Source organism: Mesocricetus auratus, unplaced genomic scaffold (genome assembly GCF_017639785.1).
Source record: "Mesocricetus auratus isolate SY011 unplaced genomic scaffold, BCM_Maur_2.0 Super-Scaffold_100011, whole genome shotgun sequence".
NCBI classification, from domain to species: domain Eukaryota; kingdom Metazoa; phylum Chordata; class Mammalia; order Rodentia; family Cricetidae; genus Mesocricetus; species Mesocricetus auratus.
This window is the reverse complement of record NW_024429195.1, coordinates 34900534-34915290: the sequence shown is the minus strand read 5'-3', so window position 1 is coordinate 34915290 and position 14757 is coordinate 34900534. Positions and strand designations below refer to the sequence as shown.

General features: G+C 45.2%; 1 long non-coding RNA gene across 1 annotated transcript in view; it reads left to right on the top strand.

Moving 5' to 3' along the window:
- LOC121143231 overlaps positions 1-14545 on the top strand; it is a 32310-nt gene extending 17765 nt beyond the window's left edge. The window contains exons 2-3 of the long non-coding RNA XR_005880422.1: positions 13922-14122; positions 14235-14545. This is a non-coding gene — a long non-coding RNA (uncharacterized LOC121143231). The remainder of the gene's footprint in view (positions 1-13921; positions 14123-14234) is intronic.
- The last annotated feature ends 212 nt before the right edge of the window (positions 14546-14757 follow it).

The window sequence follows — 14757 nt, the reverse complement described above, 5'->3', positions numbered from 1 at the left end:
TTGAAGGGTGGTCACCAATATAGGAGATAGAGCACACACTCTGGTGTCAGAAAGGCCTGAGTTTGCTGGCTTGGTGGCACATGTCTATAATCCCAGGGCAGATAGAGTTGGAGGATCTGGAATTCAAGGTTACCCTTCACTAGCAACAAGTTAGGAACCAGCTCCACGAGGCCATGCGGGTGGCAGTGATAGAGAGATGACCCAATAGATAAAGTGCTTGCTGTTCATTGAAGATCAGGATTACAATCCCCAGAACCTATGTGTATGAGTGGGGGGGGGGGAATTAGTGTGTTGTGAGTGTGTGTGTGTGTGTGTGTGTGTGTGTGTGATCCCGATATTCACTAGGCCAGATGCGGTGTATAGAGACAAGAGATGAGTATAACAGTATTTCCTGGAGTCTGTCAGGTCAGCTAGCTCAGCTTACTCAATGGTAAGGACCCAGCCTCAGAATGGAAGCTTGAGGTAGACTCCTGACTTGTCATTCTACAACCACATGTATGTCATATCTGTGTTCTTTCTCTCTCTCTCTCTCTCTCTCTCTCTCTCTCTCTCTCTCTCTCTCTCTCAAGAAAGGACCCTAATTTAGATTCCTTCTAATATGTAAAAACATACCAAAATTTAAAAAAATAACACTGGTGACACAGTGTAGTAACCGAGTCCAGCAGAGGTCATGGATGGGTATTGAAGGGAGAGAATGGTGGTGTAGTATATGTCCATTGCCATCGTAACAAGTGATCAAACTATGACCTGTAACAGGACAAACTGATACCATTGCCTCCTAATATCACAGAATGGCCTGCACAGGGTCACCTGTGTAGCATTGGTGCAAGAATATCTCAATGGACTCTAATAAAAAAGAAACAATTAGATAAATTCAGGTACTAGAGACATTTTATAAATGTCTGCACTCTTCAACATTATTTTAATATTTAAGTCATGAAAAAGAACAAGAAGGATGCTAGGACAGTTCTGGAGGTTTGAAAATTTCAACTTAGAAATCGAGTGTGCCGGCTCCGTGAGCTTTGACGGCTCAGTGAGTTTTGATGGTGTTGACTGGTGGTGCAGGGACACACAGTTCCTGAGCATCCTTCACAGCCAGCCAAAGCCTGATCTCTAGTCTAACACACAGTTCCTGTGAACCCTTCAGCAGCCAGCCAAAGCCTGATCTCTAGTCTAACACACAGTTCCTGAGCATCCTTCACAGCCAGCCAAAGCCTGATCTCTAGTCTAACCTGGAGGCTGCATGCCAGGCTGCACTGTGGAGGTTCACCTCATGCTTAGAAGAACCTTTCCGTAGACGTCTGCTCCTTTCAAAGAGCCTGTTTCTCAACCCATGTAAGCCTTCCCAGTGTCCACGAACAGCTTTTTCTGCTTGTTCAGTTTCAACTCTGAGTAAGCTCTCTTTTCTCATAAGGACCCCGGGCTGACAGAGGGCAAAGTTCAATGTTTATTATCCTTAAGTCAAATTTCAATTTTAAACCCTCCAATCTGCAAGGTATTTGGAACTACTTAGAGATTGTTGCACCAACCTATACTTAGCCTAATTCCGGCTGTATCTGCTTTCGGTATACCTCCCCCAAAGCGTGTTTTGAAGTCATCTGGAATCTATCAGCCTTTCCCCGTTTTTTGGGGGGGGTTGGGGGCAAGACAACTTGATTGTCACCAGTAAACTTGTACAGCTAGTCATCTGCATCAGCCCAGGTTTTTCAGCTCTGCTAGCAGCCTCCCTCAGGCCACTATAGGCGCTGTCCTCTGCAAGGCCTCTCCTATCTTGTCACACCGTGGAGATAGAGAAATCACAAGGGGGCACAGTGATGTGACAGACTGTCACTCTGGCCACCAAGAGGGGTAAGGAACTTAGCCAACAGGAAGGGAGAAGCAGTCGGTGTCTGAGGAGAGGGGTGGGGGGAAGATGGAGAGGACAGGAGGCAGTCAAGTTGGAATCAAGGGGAAAAGACTCCTGGGGCCACAAACAGCTTTCCGTGGTAATCACAAGTCTAAAGTTTGCACCTGGAAGCATTGGTCTGAGAACACAGGAACCGTGGAAGCTTTGAGCGGCTCATGTGGACAGGTCACAAAATGTTTAAAGAGTGGATGAAAAGGAAAGAAATAGAGAAAAGGACAACAATAAGCGAATCAAAGTGAGGAAGATACTCAAAGTGCCCAGAAAATTCTGATTTTGTTTGTTTTAAAGGTTGCTTTAAGAGAGAAAACTTTGATTAGTGTATTTACGCATGTACATACTTGTATGTATATGTGTATGTGCATACATGTATCTCACTATGTAGTCCTGACTGGTCTGGAACTTGATGCATAAACCAGGCTAGCCTTGAACTTTCCTCTGCCTCCCAAGTTCTAGGGTTACCCCATGTACCATCACCTCAGGCTTAGTCCTTTTAATTAGGAAATACACCATCATTTAACTCCATGCTTTGACGTGTTAAAAAAAAAAAAAGAAAAAGCCAACTATCCCTTGATTCACTCTGTGATCCAGTATTGGTGACACATTGCTGACACCTTGTGAGGCATTTGGTATCAGTCCTGTGCTGAGTTCTGCTTCCTCGACTCTGGTGATTCGAGCTGTATTCTTCTCCATTAGATTAGTGTACAGGTGTTTCTCTGTCCCTCCCTCCCTCCCTCCCTGAGAGTTTAAGCACACCTGAGAGGAAAAGCTGATGAGCGGACACACCAAGAAAACGTCAGAACATCGGATAATGATTTTACCCCCACATTTAAAGAAGAACTGAACAAAGAGACTGCTTACTGTTTCTCCTCGCCACCCCACCATTCTTTTAAATTAAGCTAAAGGAGAGGGCTAAAACCAAAGCTTTGTTTCCATACACAGATATAAAAATTCAGGGTCAGGTAGATGGTTCATTGAGAAAAACACTGCAGTTCACGTCTGACATCACGAGGTATCTCCAGAATCCAAGTAAAGGTAGGAGACAGCCAGCTCCACAGAGTTATCCTCTTGCCTCTGCATGTGCACCGCGGCATGCATCCCTGATGATAACAATGCATACAGGGTCAGTTAAAGTGTGTGTGTGTGTGTGTGTGTGTGTGTGTGTGCATAAATGTGTAGGTGTTTGCCTCTGTGCGTGTGCATAAATGTGTAGGTGTTTGCCTCTGTGTGTGTACATGTGTGCCTGTGTGTGTTCATGTGTGTGTATAAAAAGTGTGTAGGTGTGTTTGCCTCTGTGTCTGTGCATGTGTGTGCATAAGTGTGTAGGTGTGTATTTTTGCCTCCGTGTGTGTGTGTGTGTGTGTGTGTGTGTTTAACTCCTCACTTTCACCTAGAATATAACTGAGGATTAAGCTTTACAATGCTTCATTCCTTGGTTCCTGTCCTATATATGAACATGGACTTATATGTCTGCTGTATGGAAGTTTCTAGAAAAAAAACCCAAAATCTCCTGGTGGAACAAGAAGGGAAGAATGACCTTGTGTAAGTTGCAACCCTTCCTACTCTTGGTATCCTCAGTAAAATGTGGAGACATGCCGGGTGTTGGTGGCGCACGCCTTTAATCCCAGCACTCGGGAGGCAGAGGCAGGCGGATCTTTGTGAGTTCGAGACCAGCCTGGTCTACAAGAGCTAGTTCCAGGACAGCCTCCAAAGCCACAGAGAAACCCTGTCTCGAAAAACCAAAAAAAATATGTGGAGACAGGACTTGACAGTTTCTGAGATGCTTTTTCTCTGGGTTTTTACCCTAGGAACAGAGATACCTGTGAGACCAAACTGCCTGCCTCAAAGAAGTCTTCATTCCTTGCACTGTTGTCTGGAAAGTTGAGACCAAGTCACAGAGCTCCTCTATGTACAAACCAGAGACAGAAAGATCTGAGAGCACCAGGAATGGACTAGCTGTGTCCTTGCTTAAGACATTTCACCCGAGCCCCCGTCCATCCATACCTGACAGCCGAATGGCCCACCCGTGTGTTGGCCCAGTGTAGGCATGGACAGATGCTTGAGTTCATGGTTGCCATAGTATGTCTTGCTCAAAAGTTGAGATTTTTGCAGACCTTCTCCCTATTTTTCCAGCTTCTCTGGTCTAACTGACTCCTTTTCTTCAGTGTTCTGTGAGCCTCAGAGGGGACAGAGAGCATAACTGTCTTATTGGACCTCTAGAAATCTGTGATCAATCTGGAAACAAAGTCCTTTTTCTGTGCTTTCCAAGTGACATTAAAAATACCAGATGTTTGGGCTTTCTGTTTTGACACAGTGGGGAAACCAGCAGAGGTAAAGATGTTATAAACAGTTTGTTCCACCCCTCAGCCAGTGTCCCTACTCAGATCTCCCCCCACCAAGACATGCTCTCACCCGGTGCTCTCCCCGCTATTCTTGGGGCTCTATTATTTTTCTTGTTGTGACAGGATGGGCCTGTCTGGGCTCACAGTTCAAGGTGACACAGTCCACTATGATGAGGAACGCATGACGGCAATAGCGGAGGTCGCATGTCACACAACGCCAGCAGTCAGGAAGCAGAAGGAGAACAGAGAGTGGACAGAGAGAGGGACCAGGCTACAAAATCTCAAGACCCACGCCCCGTGACTCCCTTCCTCCAGTGAGACTCCACTTTCCAAAGGTTCTGAGACTCTTCCGTACAGTGCCACCAGCTGGGAAGCAAGTGTTTAGATATATGAGCCTGCAGGGGACAGTTCATACTATGACATGGTTTTTATCATGCCTGGTTTTATTCTTAAAGCTCTTGATTATGTGTTGATTACATGTCTTCCCCCACTAGAGGGGAGCTCTGTGAATGCAAGGCCTTTGTTTTAGCCACTGCAGACCAGATCCAAAAGCAAGGTCAGCCTGGAGTACAGGATGAGGGCAGCTTGTTGGACTGATAAACTAGTGAGTGAATGAGTGATACTACTGTTTCTCACAATGGCTAGGAAGAAAGAGAGGAGTTCTAAGCCACCTGCTATAGAAGCCAGCTGCATAGGTCTTCCCTTAGAAACACATGGTACTCGGTCCCCTGAACTCTTCAGTCTCTTCTCTCTGAAAGCCCACAGAGAAGCACAAGGGCTGTTTGCTGGGAGAGGGAAGACAGCTGGAGAACCTCACTGTACACACATCATAGGCATCAGATACAGGCACAGGAGGACACACAGTGAATTGACCATGCTGGGATTGTCTTGGCCTTGCTGTGTGAGCACAAGGCATATAATCACATGACTTGGTGGTGAATAGAAGAGGATGCAAGGTCACAGACTAGCCTCCCAAGAGGCAGGAAGATGAGGAGGTCAGGGTCCTTATTAGCTACACAGTGAGTTCAAGGCCAGCCTGGGATGGCTAAGATCCTGACAAGAAAGGAAGAAAGAGAGGGGGGAAGAAGGAAGGAAGGAAGGAAGGAAGGAAGGAAGGAAGGAAGGAAGGAAGGAGAAAAGGAAGAAAGGAAGAAAGGAAGGAAGGGGGGAACTGGACTGTGTAAACTACTTCTCCATTGTATCTCCATTCAGATGGTATCATGATCTTTTCTGAGATATAAAAATTGATAATCTGAATATACCCTTTGTGAATGAATAAAGAGTTGGGTCTCACTACAAACATCACCCTTGGTGGCAGATCTATGGCATCAGCATTGTATAGTAAGGCTCACAATTCTTACTTTTCAACCCAGATTTCTGTCCTTGGTGGTGTTTGTTCCCACAATATGGAAAAGGAGCATTTGTACAACTTCTAAATGACAGTGTGCTACCAGTTCATCCTCACTGTCTATAAAAAGCAAACTGACAACGCTGGAGCCAAACAGGGCCACCTCCTCTAACAGTCAAGTCCACTGAAAAGAATGTGTGCCACCAACAATGGAAAGAATAAAGGAATAAGCCAACTGAAGAGTCGCAGACAGAGCCAGGGGGACATTAAGAGCTAACCATGCTTTGTCATTCCATGAAGTGATCCCATAGTTCACCTTCCTTAGCCTTTCGCTACCATCCCTCTGCTATGTCTGTGTTTAGCACTAGGTGCTGCTCTACTGCTATTTATAGATGCACTTTTCTTAGGTGGAGGGAGCCTAACCTCCCAGTTACACTCACCCTCTTTCAATCATCCTCTGCCAACACAGCTAATGTCATGTTCAGCTTTCTTTGAACTGGGCAGGTGTGACATACTGAATGCACCGAAACAGCTGTCCTGGGAAGGAATAATTGATACGTTACTTGGAAAGGCTACTCCAAAGTTAGACTTTTGTAATTGTCCTAATCAAATATTTACTTAGACTGTTTTTATATTCCACACAGTTCAAGGGGAATGACATTGTCAGCTGTGTGTTTCCTGGAACTGACTGTCTGCCACAAGGCCACAGATAAAGTTTGTTTATAGAAAAACAAAATATGAAAAAAAGGGCACTGTTCTTTGGAGAATTACACTCCCACACATATTCGAGTGGGAGAGAGAGGACAATGTTCTAGGACTTTCCCTCTAGTGACAAAAGGCAGAAACACTTTCACTCCATCTAGTGACGAGTGTGTGCATCATTACCAGACAACTTACTTATCAGTGGCCTTTCTCAGTGCTGTGACCTGACCCCTGACAGAAGCAGTGTAAGTAAAGAAGGATTTATCTTGTCTGAGAGTCTGGAGGAATCCAAACCATCATGGCAGGGGACGCATGGTGACAGGAAGAGGACATGCTCTGTCACACTGTCGTCTACAGCCAGGACACAGAGGGAAGAATGCTGGTCCTCAGGTTGCTTTCACCTCTTAATTAAATCTTGGAACCCTAACCCACAGATAGTGTCACCCACATTTAGGGTGGACCTTCTCACCTTAACTAATTCAGTGTAGAAACTCCCAGATACACTTCCATATTTGTCTCCTAGGTCTTCTGTGTCCTGACAAGTTTCCGGCATTAAGCATCACAGAGAGTTTAGGAAGAAAGCAAATTTTCAATTTGCCTTTAAGTTTTAAAGAACCATCTAATTATGGTTCTTTAAACCAGCTGAGGCAGGAGGATTGCTGTGAATCTTGGGCTACAGTGTCTCAAAGAAGCAAGCAACAAATGGGCAACTGAACAACACATTTTTAAGACTGAAATTCAGTGTTTAAGTGTCAGTCCTCGGCATCCTCGCATGGTTCTGTGGGTTAGATAAACTCAGATAGGTTTGGCACAGCACAGAGGTCAAGGCCTACGAGTTGCTTGTGCTGTGATTGCCTGATGCTAAATTGGAAACCTCTCTAGATGTATGTAACAAACCAACACACAGCTTATTGCTGCTACCCGTGCTATCTTCTTCCTATTTTCGTTATTGACCACTTACTAATTAGAGCAGCAGCAGTCAGGCAACATGCTGCTTTTTATCTTATTGCTTGTTAGTGGTGTTGGATCCTGAGGCTGTGTGCATGCTTAAGGATGCATTCTTCTAGTGAAACACACCCCTATCCCTAGCTCTTTTGTTGACAGAGAAGTGGGAAGGGAGGGCTGGGAAGATGACTGGGTGGTAAAATGCTTGCCATGTATGCAGGAGGACCTACCTGAGTTCCATTCCCAGAATCCATGTTAAAAAAAAAATCCAAACCCTGGTGTGGCTGTACATACCTGTGGTGTACAGGACACAGGGCAAGAGAATCCTCTGGACTTGGCCAGTATAACTGAGTCAGCAAACTTCAGGCTCAGTGAGAGACTCTGTCTCAGGCTCAGAGAGCAACTGAGGAAGGGACCTCATGTCAGCCCCCCCCCCGCCCTCCACACGTGTGTGCATACACGTAAACACATATGTGCACAGAGACAGAAAGGTGGACACAGGAAGGGGCTCGAGAATGGAGTTCAGTCAGTAGAGTGGTTGCCCCCACAAAGCCCCAGGTCATCTCGTAGCTGCATAAAACCAGCCTGGTGGCACAACAACTGTGACCTCGGCACTCAGGAAGTGGGGGCAGGACAACAGGAAGTTCAAGGTCACCCTCAAGAATATGGGGAGCCTAGCCACAGGCCAGCCTGGGATAATAGATGAGATAATGTCTCCAAGAGGTGAGGTGGGGCAGAGGGGGGGGAGGGAGGGAGGGAGGAGGGAGGGGGAGGGAGGAAAGTGGAAAGATGGAAATCTTTATTACAGATCTTACAGAACAATGGAAGGAAGCCGTGAGGAGTTAGCTGCTGGGACCACAGCACAGACCCTTCAATCTGTCCTACAGAGAGGGTTTTGTCTCTCTTTTTTTTTTTTTTTTTTTTTTTTTTTTTTTTCGAGACAGGGTTTCTCTGTATTGTTTTGGAGGCTATTGGTCCAACCCAGCCTCGAACTCACTCACAGAGATACGACTGTCTCTGCCTCCCGAGTGCTGGGATTAAAGGCGTGCGCCACCACCGCCCGGCTCATCTCATTTTTATAAAGCTGCCCTAAGGGTTGATGGAATTAAATACTTGGCTAAAATCTGACTTTTTTACAAACTGTTCTCCCAGCTCTCTCCTACCACAAGCACGAATGACCCTTCCTTCTGAACATTCTATTCATTTCTATCTTTTGATGATAGAATGCTGTGCCATGGAACTCTGTGGTGATCAGTTAGGACATTTAGAAACGAACGAGGTGTTTATTCTCCAGCCACACTGAGGAGAGGCTTGGTGAGAGGCTTTTGCCCCTGAGGACTCGTGAAGACGGGGTTGCCAATTCAGCTCTCTTCAGCCTCCAGGAAGAGATGTTTATGTATCCATCAAAATATCTATTTCCTGTAGGAATGGGGAAAGAATTCTTGAAAGAATTCAATTTGGAGATAAATGCTACATTAATGAGAGAAAGAGAAGACAAAGCGAGTAGCTGTACCTTCTTGGATAATGCGACTTCTACACAGCTAAGCCTGTGGATGTGCCCATAGGGGTGAGAAACGTTGTAGCAAGGATGGAGAAATGGCTGCGTCTGAGCTACTAAAAGCACATGAACCCTGGTGTGTAGGTTTGAAAGAAAGTGGTCACCAAAGGGAAGTGGTACTATTAGGAGGTGTGGCTTTGTAGGAGTGGGTGTGGCAATGTTGGAGGAAGTGTGTCACTGTGGAGACAGGCTTTGAGGTCTCACATATGCTAAAGTCACACCCAGTGTCTCAGGCCATGTCCTGTTCCCTTCAAGTCAAGATATAGGACACTTAGCTCCTCCTGCACCGGGTCTGTGAGTACACCACCATGTCACACGATGGTGATAAGGGACTAAACCTCTGAAAATGTAAGCCTCCTCAGTTAAGTGTTTTCCTTTGTAAGCGTTGCCGTGGCCACGGTGTCTCTTCACAGAGATAGACCAGTAACTGACACACATGGTTTGAATCCCTAGCACCACATGGAAGCCAGACATGGTGGCTTGTGTTTACAACCCAGGGCTGGGGTGGCATGGCAGGATGACCTGGGGCTCTCTGGTCAGCCAGCATGACAGCCTATAGTCTCAAAAACCAGTGGGAAGCAATAGCACAAGGCACCTAATGCTAACCTCTGGCTTCCACACATACATATACATGTGAACACGTCTATGGACACCTATCTGTAACACAGAGATTTTAAAAATCCATTTTAAAACCTGTGAAAATAGACTTATATTTACATGTCTAAACACATTCACAAATTACCAAATATTTACTTTCAGGTTTTCTTTCGTCTAAACTGATCAAAGTTATAAAAATCCTGGTATATGGGACTTCTATTAATCTTGTCCATCCCTGGGTTTCATTTACATAACTCCAGGAGGTGACTGTGAGTCTTAGTGTCTATTAAAAACTAGTTACAGTACGGTTTGACAACTACTTTTCAGTTTTATTCCAAATTTGAGACAAAGTTTTACTCTACTCACTGTGAAACAAAAGCCAAAATCCCCACCCTGTTGTCTCATTGCATGCCCTTATTCTGTTTCCTAATAGTGGATTTCTATAAATATGTTTTCTAGAAACATGTTCTGTGCTACAGAGGCAAGGCTGCGCACATGTTAACCCAAGTCACAATCCTCAGAAGACATCCATTTCAGTCCACATATAATTTTCCCACTTCTTTGATGCAGAAAAAAGAAAATGCAAAACTCAATTACATGCATTTGGGGTCAATGATAAACTGTAGGTGGACTTTCTATATTTTCAGTCCTGAGGACTGAATCTAGAGCCTCCTGCATGCTTGACAAAGGCTCTGCCACCAAGCCACACTCCAAGCCCAACCAAGGAGCTTAACACCAAGAGCAGAGTTGGTTTGAGTCCAGGCTGGGGGATTGTTTGATGTTGGTGTCATACAATTCAGTTATCAAAGCTACCAATAGGGGGCCAAGATGTTTGGGTCGTAAAGGCGCCTGCTGCCAAAGCTGAGAACCTCAGTGGGGTCCCTGGGACCCATATGGTTGAAGGAAAGAACGGACCACTGAAAGCCATCCTTTAAGTTCCACACTGGGGCCCATGGTAATTCATGCCTCATAACCACACCAAATAAGCAAAATATTTAAGATGTATGTATTTAAAGAAAGAAAAAACTTTATAGAATTATGTGTTATCTGAGTACTGTTTTTGTTCCTTTTGGAGACTGGGTCTCAGGTGGCACAGTAGTGCATGCCTTTAATCCCAGTACTCAGGAGGATGAGTTCTAGGCCAGCCTCATCTACATAGGAGTTCTGGTACAGCCAGAGCTGCATAGTAAGACACTGTTTCAAAAACAAACAAAGGAACAAAAAGAGACAGGGCCTCATGTAGCTTGGGCTGGCCTCAAGTGCCTTGTAGCTGACATGAACTTCTGATTTCAACCTCTGTAACTGTGGGCATGTACCACCAGAAGTGTTTCCCGGGAGTGTTTCTGAGTTGTTGGGGTACAGTCAAGGAATTCATCAAGCCCTCTACCAACTGAGCTACACCCCAGCCTATATTGGGTCTTGTTCAGCCCAATTTCCCATTTAAGGTGTGTGGAGTTGATCTGTAAAACTCTATACTTACTATAGTTTAACTTCTTGGATATTTTTGCCTAGTTTTCTGCTTTATTGAAGTCATTGTAAATATTTAATCTGACATTTTCCTTGCAATTTTAATAAACACAATTACTTAAAATTCCCACCCAAGTTATTCAATGCTACTCCACTACAGACTGTTCCCTGGGTGTTTTCCTCCTCCTCCTCCAAGCCCCAAAACTAAGGGGATATGGATACAGAAAAAGGAAAAAAATGGGGCATAGTGCGTCCTGCCTATAGAGAATCACAACTTTCTGGTCTCTGGAGTGAATACTAAGAATGAATGAATGAATGATACAGAGAGATCCTGTCCTGGGGGGGGATGAGAGGAGGAGAGGGGAGAGGAGGAGAGGGGAGAGGAGAGGAGGGCAGAAGAGGAGAGAAGGGGAGGGAAGAGGAGGGGAGGGAAGGAGAGAGGTGGAGAGGGCATTTTCTTCAGTGGTATAGCACTGGTAAGTAAACTATGCTTTTTTATAACAGGGCCTCAGCATGTGGCCAAGATGACTGTTAAATTCTCACTCTTGCTTCAATATCCCGAGTGCTGGTATTACTAGGATACATTAATATGCTCATGTCAAATGTCCCTTGTAAAGATTGATTTGATCTTGCTTTCATGTATGTCTGTATGCAAGTATGGGGGGTGTACCTGCAGAGGCCAGAAGACACGCATTAGACTCTGGAGCTAGAGTTACTGGTCGTTGTGAGCCGATAGATGTGGGTGCTGAGAATCAAACTTCAGTCCTCTAGAAGAACAGCAAGCACCCTTAACTGCTGAGGCATCTCTCCAGCCCCTCAAATATTTCTGAAGGTTTATTCCTGTGGTCTGGAGGCCACTGGGGAGTGTAAGGATGGAGGAGACCGAGTGTTGACTTTAGAAGAAAAGAATTAATGTGAGCTGGTCACAATGCAGTTTCAGCACTTGGAAGTTAGAAGTAGAAGAATCAAAAGTTCAAGGCCATCTTCAACTACAGAGTGAGACTGAGGCCAGCGTGTGTGGGGGGGGAGCACGACACAGTTACGATCCCTCACCTGCAATCCTAAGGACCAGGGTTTGGATCCAGAATCCACAGAACAAGCTGGGCATCCTGCAAACACGTTGTAACTCCAGCTCCAAGTGGAGCAAAGACAGACAGGAGGCTTGCTGCAGTTGCCAGTTTCCTACAAAGCTCAGAAAATCCTGAGCTCCAGGTTCAGGGAGAGATGTTCCCTCAAAGGAATAGACAGAGTGATAAAGGATACATGCACTGTCCTTTTGTTCAAGCTCATGAAAAGTTTGCATGCCTGTACACACACTCGCGTGGACACAGACACAGACGCAAATAGATAAAACCTTCAGATTAGAATGCAAAGTATGAACTGGAAATTAGGATACACAAATCACACACCAGCACGTCTCAATCCCCTCACACTGGGGATGCCCATGCTATCCTTGTTAGTGAGAGGGTGTTTAGCTACACCTACACCCTATGCCACTTACTACTCCGTTGTGGTGTTCTCCTTTAATTGTCCCAGAACTCTGACCTGAAAGCATGTTCCTGTCTCATTGCTAATCCCCACAAAAGTCTGCAGGATGTGACTAATATACCAGACCACAACTGTGAATGTCTTCTAGATATTTTTCCTTGCAGGGTTACTTTTTGCCCATTTAACTCAGTAGACATAGAGTTACCAAAGGGACATGTTTTTCTTCATTTCTGAGTAATAATTCTTAGCCCCGGGCCAAAAAAAGGTTTTTGATTTTTAAGTTCATGTAGGAGTTATTGTTACCTGAGTCAGAGTCTCAAGTAGCTCACATGGGCCTCAAAATTGTATGTACCCGAGGAAGATCTTGAATTCCTCATGTTGGAATTGTAGGCTTAAGTTACCATGCCTGGATCAAGCTCAAATTCTAATTATTTTGTTCACATTTTATCACTTAAAAAGCATTTTAATTAACTTTGCAGTCGGGTTCCAGAGCAATCCCTCAGTTTCTAGGATCAGTGCAATCGGCAGGACAGACACCTTCCAGATCAGAGCAACCATACGTACACACAGCCAGGAGGAACCACACTGGCCCCCTTTGCGCTGTCAGTGATGAGCAGTGAGCAATTAATCAGTCGGGGTCACAGCCAATACCTTTCTTCCCAACACTTGGTAGAAAAGGCAGGAGGATGGCTGTGAGCTCCACGACAGCTTGGACTATGAGGTGGTTTGAATGACGACGACGGCTCCCATAGGCTCAAAGTGGGGGGCACTATTAGGAGGTGTGACCTTGTTGGAGGTAGTGTGTCATTGGGCTTTGAGTTTTCAGAAGCTCGGGTCAGGTCCGGTGACTCTCTCGTCTTGCTGTTCCAGATGTGGGACTCTCTGCTCCTTCTCTAGCACCGTGTCTGCCTGTGCACCACCAGCCACCATGCTTCTCACCATGACAGGGGACTAAACCTCGGAACTGTAAGCAAGCCCCAATTAAATGCTTGCCTTTACAAGAGTTGCTGGCTGTCATGGTTCCCTTCACAGCAATAAACTAAAACAGACTATAAAATGAAGCCTTGTATCAAAACAAAGGAACAAACCCAACCACTTTTCAGGACCAAGCTGAGACAATGGATACAACCACCCTTTGAGAAACTGCTCGATTCTGCACACTCTTGGCCCCTCCAGTTCTCTGTTTAATCCAAAGCTCCTATCAGCATTCCAAGATGACTTGAGATCTCTGTCCCCCTTTACATCTTCATCTTCCCAATGCATTAAGTAAAATTCCTTTCTTCGCTTTCACCATCACTTGTCTGTCTCTCATTTGTTTATTTGAGACAAGGTCTCAATGTAGCCCCAGATAGGCTAGAATTTGCTATGCAGAACAGGCTGGCCTGGAACCTTTAGTGATCTTGTCAGTATCTGACAATGCTAGAATGAATAGAGTGTATCACAATGCCTGGCATCCTGTTCCTTTCTTTAGTTGGCATGGTGGGATGGGTGACTGACCCTAGCTTTTGGGGACTGTATACGTGGGGCTTCAAACCCACTTGTAACATTTGACTTTTTTTTTCTTAATGCAGTGATCTCCATTGCCATGCGTGCTCCAGCAGTGATTGAATTTTCTTCTTCATCATGGTCAAATAAAACTCCATTGTGTATGTGATGGCCATTCATGGTTGTCATCCTGACTATCTGGAATGGACTAGAATCCAGAAATGGAGGTCGCACTTGTGATCCAATCTTGAGGCAGGATTACACATGCCTTTAACCCAGATATTGAGGTGGGAAGATATACCTTTAATCTGGGCCACATCTCCTGCTAGAAGCCTATGTAAGGACACAGAAGAAGGGAGATTTCACTAGTTCTTTGTCTATTTATTCTCTCCTTATCAGCACAACCATTCCTTCACTGGCATTGGAGTCTACTGCTTCTAAAATCCAGTATATACAGAAGACCAGCTGAGACACGCAGCCTCGTGGGACTGAGCAACTACTACATTCTTGGACTCTCCATTCACAGCTAGCCAGTGTTGACTGTAGCCTGTAAGTCACTCCAATAAGTTCATTCTGTAAGTTCTGTGACTTTGGAGAACCCTGATTAATACAGTGTATACACCACATTTTCTGTAACCATCCCCCTGCCCATGGGCATGGGCTCCCTACCTTGGCTACTGTGACTAATAAATAGCAATAAACATGGTTGGGCAGGCATCTATCCTACAACTCGGCTTTTGTTGTTCTTGCTTTTATTGTTTGGGATGTTATTGTTTATCTTTGTTCTTTGTTTTATTATGAACTTTTGACACGTATGGGCACACATACTCACACTGGCACACACACAGTCACTGTCAGCGTTCCAGGAGTGCACCACCATGACTAGCTTGTGCTGTGCTAGGATTTGATGCAGGTTTATTTG